Source organism: Somniosus microcephalus, chromosome 5 (assembly GCF_052327205.1).
Source record: "Somniosus microcephalus isolate GS21.2 chromosome 5, FLI_Smic_1.0, whole genome shotgun sequence".
NCBI lineage: Eukaryota > Metazoa > Chordata > Chondrichthyes > Squaliformes > Somniosidae > Somniosus > Somniosus microcephalus.
In genome coordinates this window covers 112,987,607-113,002,694 of record NC_140991.1, presented here as the reverse complement: position 1 = coordinate 113,002,694, position 15,088 = coordinate 112,987,607, and the positions used below count along the sequence as shown (strand labels likewise).

Genomic DNA, 15,088 nt, shown 5'->3' with positions numbered 1-15,088 from the left:
GCCTCGGGGGGCGGGGGGTGAGACCAGAGACCTTGGGAGGGTGAGACCAGAGGGCTGGGGGTGGGGGGGGCTGGAGGGGTGGTGAGGACAGAGGCCTCGGGAGGGTGTCACGATTTAAGACCGGAGGCCTCAGGGGTGAGATTGGAGGCCTCACTGGGGAAGATCGGGGGGAGATCGGAAGGGGCGGGGTTGTCTGATCATGGGGATTGGCGAAGCAGGTACGCCCGATGCAGCAGGTGAGTGGAAAGGCACTTACCTCCTGGATCCATCTGTCCTCACCTCCCAGAAACCCGGACGGCCAGAGTTAAATTTGAAATCGTGAATCAATAGAGGCACGCAGCCTCATTACAATAATTAAATTGCCATCCTGCCTCCTGTGAGTCGGTTGGTTTCCGCCCCCCACCCCCTGCCTCCATTAAAATCGAAAGTGTGCGGGTCGGAAGCGGTTTGGGGTTCAATTTATTGTCAATCAAGGACCTCAAATCTCTTTCAATTTCCATGCATATGATTTTCTTTCCATTTAAGTAACAGTAATAGAGAGCTTTGCATTATTTTTTACCATGATTATAACTTCTCAAGCAAATGGTTTAATAATAAATTTTAATGCAACATACATCACTGTCACTTGTTTTATAGCGGAGCCTCACAATATTATCCCTATAGTCTGTTCCCTAACAGGTTTCAAGGCTATATTATCACTATATTATTGGAACTAACATTAGGTGGTTGCTGTAGCTGTTTCTGTAGAAACTTCATTCAAAACAGGCTTCACAGAAATTCTCACACAGTGTAATTGCATACACACTTTAATAAGACAGGTTGCCTGCTTTCTGCAATTATTTCTTGAGTTACTGTTCAATAACAATATTAGTTTCTCGTCATAAATATCAGACATGTACACCATCAAAACAGAGTAAGTGTTTATTTATCTTGGTACTGTTGTGGACCTTGCTATACACAAATTAACTGATGTGTTTCCCTACAAAACATCAATAACTACTGGGCTGGAATTAGCAAGGAATCCTGCTGCTGATTGTTATCCAGAGACTGCTGCTAGAAAAGTGTGATTATCTGGTTACAACAATATTGAACTCTCTGCAATTCTCCCTTACGGTTGAATAGTAAATTCAATCTCAAACTACTGTAATTGTTAAATTGCAGAGGTGGGCCACATGGTGGCACCAGAATTCTCAAACAACATCATTCAGTTCCTGGAAAAAAACATACAGTAAAAGGCTCTTTCCCCAAAGACCATTAAATCACACATATATTTTAATTTTGCAATGTTATAGTTTATATGTTTGCAATCAATCCTTCATTACTATTATTGCACATGACTATATTGCTAACAAGCCTACTTGGTGGAGGGAGGAAATAATGCTACTCAATGGGGGATGTATCAGGTGAGGACAGAATGAGGCTTGGCTGTGATGACCTCCGCAGTCAAAGAAGAACAAAAGAACCTGCATTAATAGAGTACCTTTTCACAAACTCAGGACGTCCCAAATTGCTTCACAGACAATGAATTAATTTTAAAATGTTGTCACTTTTGATTTGTAGACAAATGTGGCAGCTAACTTACATACAGCAATTTCCCACAAAGAATAATGAGCAAAATGGCCAGTTACAGGAAACGCTTTTTTATCCGGCATCAACGGGGCCGGCGTGGTGTCGGTTGATCAAAAAGTCCAGATTACAGAGAGGTGTACTTACCAATGTACGAGAGCCCCGTACACGGCCACAGGTGTAGGAGCCCCGGTTACACGACACTTGTGCAGGAGCCCCGGTTACACGGCCACAGATCCAGGAGTCCCTGTTGCACGGCCACAGGTGCAGGAACCCCGGTCACACGGCCACAGATCCAGGAACCCCGGTTACATGGCCACTAATATATAGTAAAACTTACCTGAACCTACTCCTGAATTTTGCCGGTTAAAAGAGAGTTTCCTGTAATCTGTTTTGGTAGTGTTTGTAAAGAGATAAATATTGGCCAGGACAGCAGGGGAACTCCCCTGCTCTTCTGCAAATATTGCCGTGGGATCTTTCATAGCCATCTAAACAGACTGGTCCTCTGCTTAATGTGTCATCTGAAAGATGGCATCTCTGCCAATGCAGCACTCCCTCAGTGCTGCACTGACATGTCAGCCAAGATTACGTGCTCATAGCTCGTCAGTGCTCACTGGTCTTACACGTGAAGAATGGTTATATGAGCAAGATATTGGAAGACTGCTGGTGCCTGTGGAACCATACACTGATTAGAGGAGAAAAAGGGAAGATTGGAAAAAAACTAATAAGCTACAAGCAAACTTTAAGAGAAGGAAATTTTTTTTTGTTCCCCTAGTCATGAATATGTGGAATAGATTCAGAGCTAAAGCAGTCAATGTTGTATTCAACAACACCCAAAACTTTCAGTACAAACCTGTAGAAATTACACTGAATGTACATTTCTCTGATTCTACTCCTGGAGTACTGGGAACAGTTCTGGGCGATACTACATAAGAGGGCCAGCCAGGCCCTAGAGATGGTGCAGAGAAGAGCAGCGAGGCTGATTCTTGGGGCTTGGATTTTACCAACCTTGGCGGGTTTGTGGCAGGCGACGTCGGTGGCAGGTCCCGGCCCCGTTGCCGGCTCTAGCCCGCTGTCCAAAATGATTTTCCCGATTGGGAATGTTAAGCCCGCCCAGCATGTTTGTCGGCCAATTGAAGGAAGCGAGTCCGATGACATAATTTGATGACACCTCATCAGCCGGTTTCCTTAAAGGGACCATGCACAAATTTAGATTGACATTTGTGCTGTCAGTATTATACAGCATTGAGGTGCAGCAAACACTGACAAGCACTGCACAAAGGTGCACGGCTGCACCCAGGCTCTCCCATGACTCCCTCAATAAGCTCATGGAGGGAGTCACAACACACAGGGAGATTCCCTTCCCCTCAATGGGTGGAAGAGACCGCCCCAGGAGACCAACGCAGCCTGGTTGCATATTGCACAGGAGGACACAAGCAGGGATGTCGTCAGGAGGACCAGGCTGCAGTGGCGCAAACCTTTCAATGATCCCAGTAGATCACGAAACATTACTGCAAATCCACACTCAACCTCATCCTGCTGTACCACTCATCACATCCCCATAACTCTGCCTTCCCTACCCTACTCCTGCACATCCTTATTCACACCAACTTAACTTGCACCTCCACCCATTCCTCTCTATCTACATTATCACTTCCCCATCTCACTAGGCACCCCTCACACTCACCCTCATCCTAGTCCAATCATACCAACTAACAACACACAAGGGTAGGCACTAGTGTGTTTTAGCCAATTTTCATGTGAAGCATCTGTTAATGTGCTGTCAAACATTGAAACCTTTATTTTCAACACCTTGCATTCTTGGACAGATCTGTGTGCACCTTTTTCAGTGGCTTAGTGAGTTGCAGTGAATGGTGAGACATAATGGTACCCCCCGCAATGGTGATGAGTGTGAAAGGAATGGCTTGTGCATTGTAGGGATGCTTTATGGTGTTGGTTATACCATTTAATCGGATCCAGCATCCTGACTTTAACCACCCTTCCTGGTGTGGGGTGGTGCCAACCTGGCGCATCATGTGGCAGCCAGGGTGTACAGCATCAAGTGAAGTAAATCTGGCCAAAGTGAGGCCATCCCTGGCATCCCAGACAGCAATGTGGTCGGGTGCTGATGCCCTCTGTCCTGTGCAGCATCAGTTGATTGTGGAGAAGGTTGGTGTTGTTGTTGATGCTGCTGGTGTGTCTGGTGCTGCTGGTGTTGGGGCTGATCATGGTGGGATTCTGAGAACCAAGGTGAGATAGTTTCAAGGGCACCGATTCTGATGTAATAGATGGCAGGCGAACTTGAGTTGACAGAAGCGATATGTCAATGGTGAGAGACGTTGTTCCAATGAGGTGACACTGGATAGAGAGTTTACTCCAAACACTTGCAACCTGCATAAAGCTCAATCTGTCTTCCAAATGCAGTAAGCAACAGCTTCTGAGCTTGGAAAGTGAGCAGCTATTAAAGTGGGGTGCTTTTATAGCATATTTGCAGCTCTTAAGTAATGAGATGATTCCATGGTCATTCAACTCCTGACCTGCTTACCTGATGTGATCCCCGAGCAGTGTGGACCCTGTGGACGACCTGATAAACTCTGAAGGTGAGTTCAAAATATTTCTTAATGATCTGTTAACAAGGTCATAATGACCTGAATTGCCTCCCCCGCTGCTGCATGTCGGGTCTGCTCAGTGTTGACAGACCTGACATTTGGGAAAGGCGCATAGCAGTGGGTTGACAGCGGGGTCCTGACGTGCTGTGAAAAAATGTTTCTCCCCATCCGACCCACCACCGATCGTGCTGGCTGATCCCCCGAAAAACTCCCCCCTTGATGTTAGAGTGATTAGCTATAATGATTTTAGATCAGCTAGGGCTCTTCATCCATCTCAGAGAGGAACTTTATAGATGTATATAAGGTACTTACTGAGATAGAGAAAGTAAAACTGAAACAATACCGTCAGATATGCCAAGCCATAAGAACACATGGGAACGGGTTCACGGCAAGTTGAGGACAGATGTCATTAAATGTGTTTTTACATAAAAAGAGATCAACAGCTGAAATGGGCTACCAGGAAGGGTGGTTAAAGTCAGGATGCTGGATCCGATTAAATGGTGTCACGGGAAGGCAGGAAGTTTGATATTCTGGAGGAATGAGATTCAATGGACCAAAGGGCCTTCTTCTTCTGAACCTATCTTGTGACCTTTAAAATAGAACCAGATGAATATCTGGCTAGGAACAGGATTTGATGTTATAATTATATGAGCATTCTCTACATCACAGCCTGACACTTAAATCATTAAATTACAGAGATAGAGAAGGTTTGGAGCATAATAAAAGAAAACATTTTATTGGCCCAGAAATTCGGGTCAGAGGCTTCCCGCGGGTGCAAGCCTCCGACCTGCACTTACCTAGTGCGCTGGCTGTTGACCTGTGGGCCCGCGTGGGATTCCGATCCTGGGCCTGCTCCAACTGTCGGTGTGCAGTGCTTGCGTATCCCAGGGGCGCAGTTAGTTCGAAGCGTCCCCTGGGATCACGTGGGCCATGGAGCGCCAATGGTAGCAGGGAATGCTTCATTCATAAAATTGACAGGAAGAGCTGTCAAAACCATAAATACTATAAGCCCCAAAACATCATTAAACTTCAAATAATTTTTTTTTTAAATCACATTTTTAAAATAACTATAAATTATATAAAATAACTATTTTAAACAATAATTTAAATTTTTGAAAAATTAATTACATTTTCTAACGGGGCTAAAAATAAACTTACCTTTCTTTAAAGTATTAAAAAATAATAAACCTGTGGAAAAAATGTTTTAATTTTAATTAATTCACCACTTACCTTGTTAAAAGCAGGCCTTGCGTCTGCTTTTTATATGTGTAACTCCTGGAGACTTACCCTCCCAGAAAAACCTGGAAAAACAACGTAAGTTCAATGCGCACGCGCTGCCTCTCCGGCGCATGCATTTCACCTCTGAACCCCTTCTTTCAAGGGAACGGAAGTTCCGGTTTCCCACGCATGCGCAGTGCATGCACGAAACCAGCACTTCCATTGGGCCTACGCGTGAGTACCCCGTGCGTACTCACCCTTGGAGACCCGAATTTCTGGGCCAATGTGCTCGGTCTCACTTGAGCCTTTTGATTTGAATGAAAATCCTATCTCTTACTCACACCTCTCTTTACTCCATTCCTTTGTTCTGCACAGTTACCTCTCTGTTTCAATTATTACTTTCTTCGGTCCCTCTTCAGCTTCCTTGTCCCCTTTTGCCTAATTTGAGTACTTACAAGCTGCATTTCCTCCCTCTTCTGCTCTCTCTACTTCTCCAAATATTCTTTCCTGGCTTTATTCCTTATTTCATGCTCTCCAGCTTCTCCGTGGAATTTCTTCTGCTCAGGTTTCCTGTTGTTCCTTTTCTCCAAACAATGCCTTTCTGAAATCCCAAGCACGGTGCCTTGTTCAAAATCCATGAGATCTGAACCCAGAATATTGACCACTGACCCCAGATCTCTCATTTTCTGCCCCTTTGGATCAGCACTTCTGATTGACACCTGCAGGATTGAACCAGAGATGTGCACTGATCCAGATGATGGCTGCAAGATTCTCATAACTCCATCCTAATCTGCGACCTATAACTTGTGGCAAGTTACTTTTCTTCCTCCTTTATAAATTCAGAGAAACAAATATATACAGTTTTATTAAATGCTATTTACAGGAGAATATTCTGGCACATTGGGATTTTTAGTAGAGGCTGGTGACTATATACTCTCAGGGATCAGGGTAACTTGGTGGTATCAGCCAGGTAGGGCTGGATCAAGGAGCAACTACTCTCACCTGGGATGATCTTCTTTAGCATGCTGTTCATCTACATAGGGGAACAACCCCTGTATATACAGGCAAAACCCTAAACACCTGGGAGGCATTTAGGGTTTAGCTTGTACAGATAGGTGTTGTTTCTATGTAGATTAACAACACCTCTTTACTCTGGAGAAGATCATCCCAGGTGAGAGCAGTTGTTCTATTTTGATAAGGGGTCAAATAGTAGCTGGACTGATGCAACTCTTATTTTCATAAATGCATAAGTACAGAAAGGACCAAATGTCACATATTATGTTACGGTTCTCAAGCTGCTAGGAATGTTAATGTTATGACAAGGAAAGCAATTGGTCAAGGATGAATGACGTAGAATGCAAGGTTATATAGATATTTTGGAATTTTGATTGATTCACTATCCCCTTTCCACCCAGCACCATACATACACTATCTTGCATTAGTAACGTTATTAAGAAACTAGTCAATGGGTAAAATATTACAGAGCACGAAGTGCCATTTGTGCCAACACTAATGTATCATTGGACCTTGTGCTGATGCAAATGGAGGGTTACCTGCATTGTAAGTGGAAATGGTATTTTCACTTCCCTAGGCAAGCTATACTGCATAGCTAGTGTTTATTCTATGTAAAGGATAGGACGTCGGAAAATAGATGTCTTGGCTTTCTCTGTGTTGGCTCCATGATTTTCCGCAGCACTACGAACCAAGGTCCTTTGTTTGAAAACCCACCCACAGCTGATGTCAGAGCCACAAAACAGCCATGAGTCTCTTTTTTTTAAAGAAATGCATCAATTTCTGTCCTGGTATATTAGACAGTTAAGACATTAAATGCCTACTTTTACTCTGTACATAACATCCAGTTTCCCTACAAGTGATGATATCAAACAGTCCCCTAATGGGGATCAAAGCATTATTTCTTCAAGGGCACTACTTCAATATATTAAAGGAGGAGAGGAGATTCCCTCTCTGAACCATGTATAACAAAATCATAAACTGGTTTTACAAAGAATGGGTTTATGATTTGTTACACAGGAATTCTTTCCCCTGGTAAAAATAATAGAGATGATTGAGGATTGAAAATACCATTTTTGTTCTCAGTACAATTAAAATGTCACACCAAATGTAACATCAGTGAAATAAGCAGAATAAATTACACAGTAATGCTACAGATAATCTTATTTTGTTATTTTTTGGATGAAACTTCAAAAACTTGTCTCAATAATATTTTATTTCTCAATTTTCTGTTCTGACTCGTAATGTGCAAATTCTCATATCAAAAAATAGACTTGACAGCATGATTTTAAACAATATCAGGAGATAAAGAAATAAATGTCCTAATTGGAAGATCTAGATTTAATGTTGTATTTCAGAAATCAAAATATTGCAAGACCTAGGGCACGATAAAATCGAAGAGAATGAGAAAATCTAAATACATTGCAAATATAGTGAAATTATTTGTGCTGTTGGAAAGGTTATTGTCCTAACTTTCTTTGAATATTATGGCCTAGAATTTTCGGTGCGGAACCATTGTGATTTAAGTGGAGGGAGGAATTTTGGTTGCAGCCTGTTTCCAGCAACTTTCAGTCCCTTCTTGGTCACTTAGAGAAATTCCAATGATTGACCATCCCTCTCACAACTCCCCCACCCACCACCCACAGTCATGATGTCTCCTGCAGAGGTGGGACTGGTGGGATATTAGACTCCCCAAAAATCCGGCCAGTTTCACCCATCGTATGACCAACGGTAAGTACACTCGCAGGCATTCTTGCTAAACAAGTGCAGTTTTTGGCCCCCACAGTGCTGGATCTGATCAGCAATTGGTCTCAGAGATATTGGCCCCAATATTAACGAGGCGGCGGGGAGGGTGCGGGGAGCCCGATGGTGGGCAATGAACCCACCAAGGTCGGGGACATGGAGGCTCTCCCGAGCTTAACGGCAGGGCCTCATTTAAATAAAAGATTGCTAACTCCAGCACTGAAACTGGCCAGATTGAAAGCCTGACTGGTGGGCAGGAACGGTCCATGGCAGTTAGACATAGACATAGACATAGACATAGAAGATAGGAGCAGGAGTAGGCCATTCGGCCCTTCGAGCCTGCTCCACCATTCAATGAGATCATGGCTGATCATCCAAATTCAGTATCCGGTCCCTGCCTTCTCCCCATATCCCTTGATCCCTTTAGCCTTAAGAAATATATCCAACTCTTTCTTGAATATACTTAATGAACTGGCCTCCACCGCCCTCTGTGGCAGAGAATTCCACAGGTTCACCACTCTCTGGGTGAAGAAATTCCTCCTCATTTCAGTCCTAAATGGCTTACCCCTTATCCTTAGACTATGACCCCTGGTTCTGGACTCCCCAGCCATCAGAAACATCCTTCCTGCATCTAGTCTGTCCAGGCCTGACAGAATTTTATAGGTTTCGATGAGATCCCCTCTCAATCTTCTAAACTCCAGTGAGTATAAGCCCAATCGACACAATCACTCCTCATACGTCATTCCTGCCATCCCAGGTATCAGCCTGGTGAATCTTCGCTGCACTCCTTCCATGGCAAGAACTTCCTTCCTCAGGTATGGCGACCAAAACTGCACACAATACTCAAGGTGTGGTCTCACCAAGGCCCTGTACAACTGCAGCAAGACATCCTTGTTCTTGTACTCAAACCCTCTTGCTACGAAGGCCAACATACCATTTGCCTTCTTAACCGCCTGCTGCACCTGCATGCTTACCTTCAGCGACTGGTGCACAATAACACCCAGGTCTCTTTGCACTTCCCCTTCTCCCAATCTAATACCATTCAAATAATAATCTGCCTTCCTGTTTTTGCCACCAAAGTGGATAACCTCACATTTATCCACATTATAGTGCATTTGCCATGTTTCTGCCCAATCACCCAACCTGTCCAAATCGTGCTGGAGTTTCACGACATCCTCCTCACAGCATACCCTCCCACCCAGCTTTGTGTCATCTGCAAATTTGGAGGTATTACATCCAATTCCCTCGTCCAGATCATTAATATATATTGTGAACAGCTGGGGTCCTAGGACCGATCCTTGCGGTACCCCACTAGTCACTGCCTGCCACTCGGAAAACGACCCGTTTATTCCAACTCTTTGCTTTCTGTCCGCCAACCAGTTCTCTATCCAAGTCAATACCTTGCCCCGAATCCCATGTGCCTTAATTTTGCACGCTAATCTCTTATGCGGGACCTTATCGAAAGCCTTCTGAAAGTCCAAATACACCACATCCACTGGTTCTCCCTTATCTATTTTACCAGTTACATCCTCAAAAAATTCCAGTAGATTAGTCAAGCATGATTTACCTTTTGTAAATCCATGCTGACTTTGTCCGATCCATTCACTGCTTTCCAAGTGCTCTGCTATTACATCTTTTGTAATGGACTCTAGCATTTTCCCCACTACCGATGTCAAGCTTACCGGTCTATAATTCCCCGCCTTTTCTCTACCACCTTTTTTGAAAAGTGGGGTAACATTAGCTACCCGCTAATCCATGGGTACCGTTCCAGAGTCTATCGAGTTCTGGAAGATGACCAGCAATGCATCTACTATTTCTAGGGCCACTTCCTTAAGTACCCTGGGATGTAGATTATCAGGCCCTAGGGATTTATCGGCCTTCAGTCCCATCAATTTTCCTAACACCATTTCCCTACAAATACTGATTTCTTTCAGTTCCACCCTTTCATCAGACCCTATGTTCCCCGGCATCTCTGGGAGGTTATTTGTGTCCTCCTTTGTGAAGACAGAACCAAAATATGTATTTAGTTGGTCTGCCATTTCTTTGTTCCCCATTATAAATTCCCCCAATTCTGACTGCAAGGGACCTACGCTTCACTTCACCAATCTTTTTCTCTTCACATATCTATAAAAGCTTTTACAGTCAGTTTTTATGTTCTCTGCAAGCTTACTCTCATATTCTATTTTCCCTTTCTTAATTAATCCCTTTGTCCTCCTTTGTTGAATCCTAAACTGCTCCCAATCCTCAGGATTATTGCTTTTTCTGGCCAATTTATATGCCCTCTCCTTGGACCTTATGCTATCCCTAATTTCCCTCGTTAGCCACGGTTGGGTCACCTTTTTTGGTTTATTTTTATGCCAAACTGGGATGAACAAATTCTGTGGTTCATCCATTCGGTCTTTGAATGTTTGCCATTGCCTATCCACCGTCAACCCTTTGAGTGCCATTCCCCAATCAATCCTACCCAACTCGCTCCTCAGACCATCATAGTTTCCTTTATTTAAATTGAGGACCCTAGTCTCCGAGTCAACTACTTCATTCTCCATCTTAATGAAGAATTCGATCATATTGTGATTGCTCCGACCCAAGGGGCCTCTTACAACAAGATTGCTAATTAATCCTTTCTCGTTACATAATACCCAGTCTAAGATGGCCTGATCTCTGGTTGGTTCCTCGACATAATGGTCCAGGAAACCATCCCGTAAACACTCCAGGAATTCCTCCTCCACAGTATTATTACTCATTTGGTTGGCCCAATCTATATGTAGATTAAAGTCACCCATGATGACTGCTGTGCCCTTATTGCACGCTTCTTTAATTTCTCTTTTAATGCCATCCCCAACCTCCGCCTTACTGTTTGGAGGTCTATAAACCACTCCCACTAACGTTTTTTTCCCCTTAGTATTTCTCAATTCTACCCATACAGATTCCACCTCATCAGAGCTAATATCCTTCATTACAATTGTGTTAATCCCTTCTTTAACCAGTAATGCTACCCCACCTCCCTTTCCTTTTTGCCTATCTTTCCTGAATATCGAATACCCCTGGATGTTGAGTTCCCAGTCCTGGCCTTCCTTGAGCCACGTTTCCGTAATCCCAACCAAATCGTATTTGTTTACTTCTATTTGCGCAGCCAATTCATCCACCTTATTACAAATGCTCCTCGCATTAAGACACAAAGCCTTCAGGCTTGTTTTTTTTAACGCTCTTAGACCTATTAGAATTATTATCTACTGTGGCCATGTTTGATTTAAACCGTTGATTTCTCTGACTGCCACTTTTGTTTTTCTCCTTCCTATCTTTTGCTTTTATCCTTGTTTCCCTTTCCTCTGTCTCCCTGCTCAGTGGTGGGTCTGGCTGCGATTCAGGGATCTGGCTGAAATTGGGGTTGGGGGGTCTAACCATGATAGTGGGTGGGGGTCTGGCTGTGATCAGGGGAGGAGGGAGCATGGTGCAAGGGAGGCCCAAGGCTTCCTTGTGAGGCCCGGAGGACCACTCCTGGCCCACAAGGAAACCTGAAAAATAAATGTTAAACTTACCTTCTGGGCCTCCTCTGGCCCAGGATCCGGTTTCACCTGAGGAGGAAGCTGATGCTGACGCCCATCCCCCACTACCCCGCTCACGCCTCAGCTTGAAATATTTATAGAAGGATGCCGCTTCCTTCCTGCGGGTGTCCTGCTTGCCTGCTCAAAAGAGCAGGTTAATATGGGAATATGATGGACAGAAAATGGGATCAGAGAGGGTAAGTGACTCTCATTATTTTGCAACCCACCCTCCCCACCCAACCCCCGGCTCGGTTTCTGCCTCCACCACTCTTTCAGGCAGTGCATTCCATATCATAACCACTCGCTGCGTAAAAATGTTTTTCCTCATGTCGCCTTTGGATCTTCTGCCAATCACCTTAAATCTGGGGCCATGGCACATCATCACTGAAGCAAGGAGCACTTTAAATATTGAACTTTGAAAACTTAAGCTTGACCGACCTGCACCTCCCCGCTCCCCTCAATGGAGTGGCAAGATGCTCCTCAAAAATACTGCTGCCCCCGTGGGGCAGGCACTCCAATAGCACTGTCCCTGGCAGTTGGAATGGAGCCAGGGCCTCGGCAGACAGGCAGCTGGAAGTCCCGCTCCACTGCATTTCTGAAGGCCGAGCAGGCGCTCAGAAATTTTGGGCTCATTTGTGCAAAGGAAACAGACTTGAAATTCTTTCCCTATATTAGCACAGGCTGTGAGTTTTTAAGCTATTGTTTACCTAAATGGTAAATTTACAATCTTGGGCAATGTACAGAGATACAGAACCACTGAGGTAGAAAATAAAATCAACCTGCAATGCGTTACACAATGAGTACCTGGTAGACGTCGGAAAACAGTTCACCTACTTAAACCTCTCAGTCATGTAATGGTGTGTGGTGACCTAATTAGTGCACAAAAATAACTTCCAAATGAAGGGGTGGGGTAAAGTCACTGCAGAGAGAGAAGTCACAGACCTCTAAAACATTAGACTCATTTCAATTGGTAGAAAGAACGAGGAGAGGTACTATAAACTAAAGGGAACAATCCTAAAGGGGATGCATGAACAGAGAGACCTGGGGGTATCTGTGCACAAATTGTTGAAGGTGGCAGGGTAGGTTGAGAAAGCTGTTAAAAAAGCATACGAGATCCTGGGCTTTATAAATAGAGGCATAGAGTACAATAGCAAGGAAGTTATGATGAACCTTTATAATATACTGGTTCGGCCACAACTGCAGTATTTCCAATTCTGGGCACCGCACTTTAGGAAGGATGTGAAGGCTTTAGAGAGGGTGCAGAAAAGATTTACTAGAATGGTTCCAGGGATGAAGGACTTCAGTTACGTGGATAGACTAGAGAAGCTGGGGTTGTTCTCCTTAGAGCAGAGAAGGCTGAAATGAGATTTGATACAGGTGTTCAAAATCATGAGGGGTCTAGACAGAGTAAATAGAGAGAAACTGCTCCCATTGGCGGCAGGGTCAAGAACCAGAGGACACAGATTTAAGGTGATTGGCAGAAGATCCAAAGGCAACATGCGGAAAAGCATTTTTACACAGTGAGTGGTTATGATCTGGAATGCACTGCCTGAAAGAGTGGTGGAGGCAGATTCAATATAGGCTTTCAAAAGGGAATTGGATAAGTGCCTGAAGGAAAATAATTGCAGGGCTACGGGGAAAGGGCAGGGGAGTGCGACTAGCTAAATTGCTCTTTCAGAGAGCTGGCATGGGCTCGACAGGCCGAATGGCCTCCTTCTATGCTGTAACCACTCTATGATTCTATGATTCTAAATCCAAGCAGTGCAGTTCATTTTTTAAAATTATCATTAGAACTTCTTCTTATCGTGTCCACGGACAGTCTATACATCGCCCAGCCAGAACTGGACACATTTTTGCGCCTTGTTGTTGGATTCGGCAAGATCTGCAACAGTGCAGGGTTCCTCTAACGATGGGCATTGCAGGAGATATTGCATCGTCTGTGCCTCAGTTCCACATTCACAAGTTGTCGGGTTGGTTGAATATCCCCATTTGCTTAGTGACACCTTTGAGCAACCTACACCGGTCCTAAGTCTGTTAAGGCACTTCCAGATTGCCCAGTTGCAATTAGCTCCTGGGGGAAGGCATTCATCAGGTAAAATTTCCATCGCTGGGGGTTGTTCAAGACTGGCGAGCTGGTCTTTCCACAAGGTGATGCGGGCTTCAGATGAGGTTGATTGTAAAGGAACAACACTGTTCATGAAGCTCTTCCTTGACTTTAGGCAGCTGGGTGTAGGTGTTTGACAATGCAGAGGGTGCCTCTCATCTGATGTTTGACGGAGTCGCTCTTTCTTGCTGGCTACCGTTCTTCTTACATCAGGGGGAGTGATACCCGCCAGGATATATAGGCTGTTGGTGTTTGTTGGTTTTAAGCAACCTGTGATAAATCGGCAGCTTGCATTCAGAACGGCATCCATCTTCTTGGCATGAGTAGACCTTTCCCATGCAGGGCAGGCGTATTCGGCAGTGGAATAGCAAAGAGCAAGTGCACTGGTTCACAATGTTTTTGGGCTTGCTCCCCATCTTGTGTTAGTGAGCTTATTCAGGATGTTTACTAGAACTAATTAGCAATGACAATTTGGTTCATTTCAGATTATTTAAACATGACTTGATTTAGGTTGTTTTGGATTCCTTCACAATAGGAGTCACTTCAAACTGAAAAAAGCATTGATTTGCAGTCACAAGGCAAAGTTTTCCTCTTCATTCACATAATGTTTTTTGCATGATTGGTATCATACAGCCATGGGTGAGGCAGGTGCACTTTTATCATCATTTAATAAAAATGTTTTACTCTTCTTGATCCAGTAGAGGACATTTAATCCACCTAGAACCAGAACCAGAAAATCGACAGCCCTTTAGGCACACGCCCACCATAACTCTGGTGGATGCGTGGCGGAAAAGCCAGAATCTGAAAATGGCAGGGCCTGGCCTTCTCTGCCAGTCTCCGCGGGGTTTTGTTGAGGGTGGAATAGTTAGACAATTTTATGGGCCTGAATTTGCGGTCGGAGGCATCCTGCGGGCAGATTCCTCTGACCGGCAAAAAACCTATGAACTTACCTTCTGCCTTGGGATACACGGAGACTCACGCTCCTGGGCCTCTATGTGTAGCCATACGCAGAGGCCCACGTACCCCAGGGGCGCAGGTGGTTCGCCTGCGCCCCTGAGATCACGTGAGCGGCTCAACGAATGACAGAAGGGAATCCCAATTCATGCTTATGGAGGTTCTGTATGTACAGAAATCCCATATGTATAAATGGGAATACCCCAAAAAAATACCTCTACACTTCAAATACATTAAAAAAAAACACATATTTAAAATTAGTTAAAATGGCAGTAATCAAATATTTAAAATAAAAATGTAATTTTTTGAAAAATAAATGTACATGTTTTAAAGGGCTA

At 44.2% G+C, this 15,088-nt stretch overlaps 1 protein-coding gene across 3 annotated transcripts in view; it reads right to left on the bottom strand.

The window, feature by feature from the left end:
- Positions 1-15,088, bottom strand: part of LOC147117265 (adenylate cyclase type 1-like) — a 524,560-nt gene that overhangs the window by 110,215 nt on the left and 399,257 nt on the right. The window lies entirely within an intron of this gene.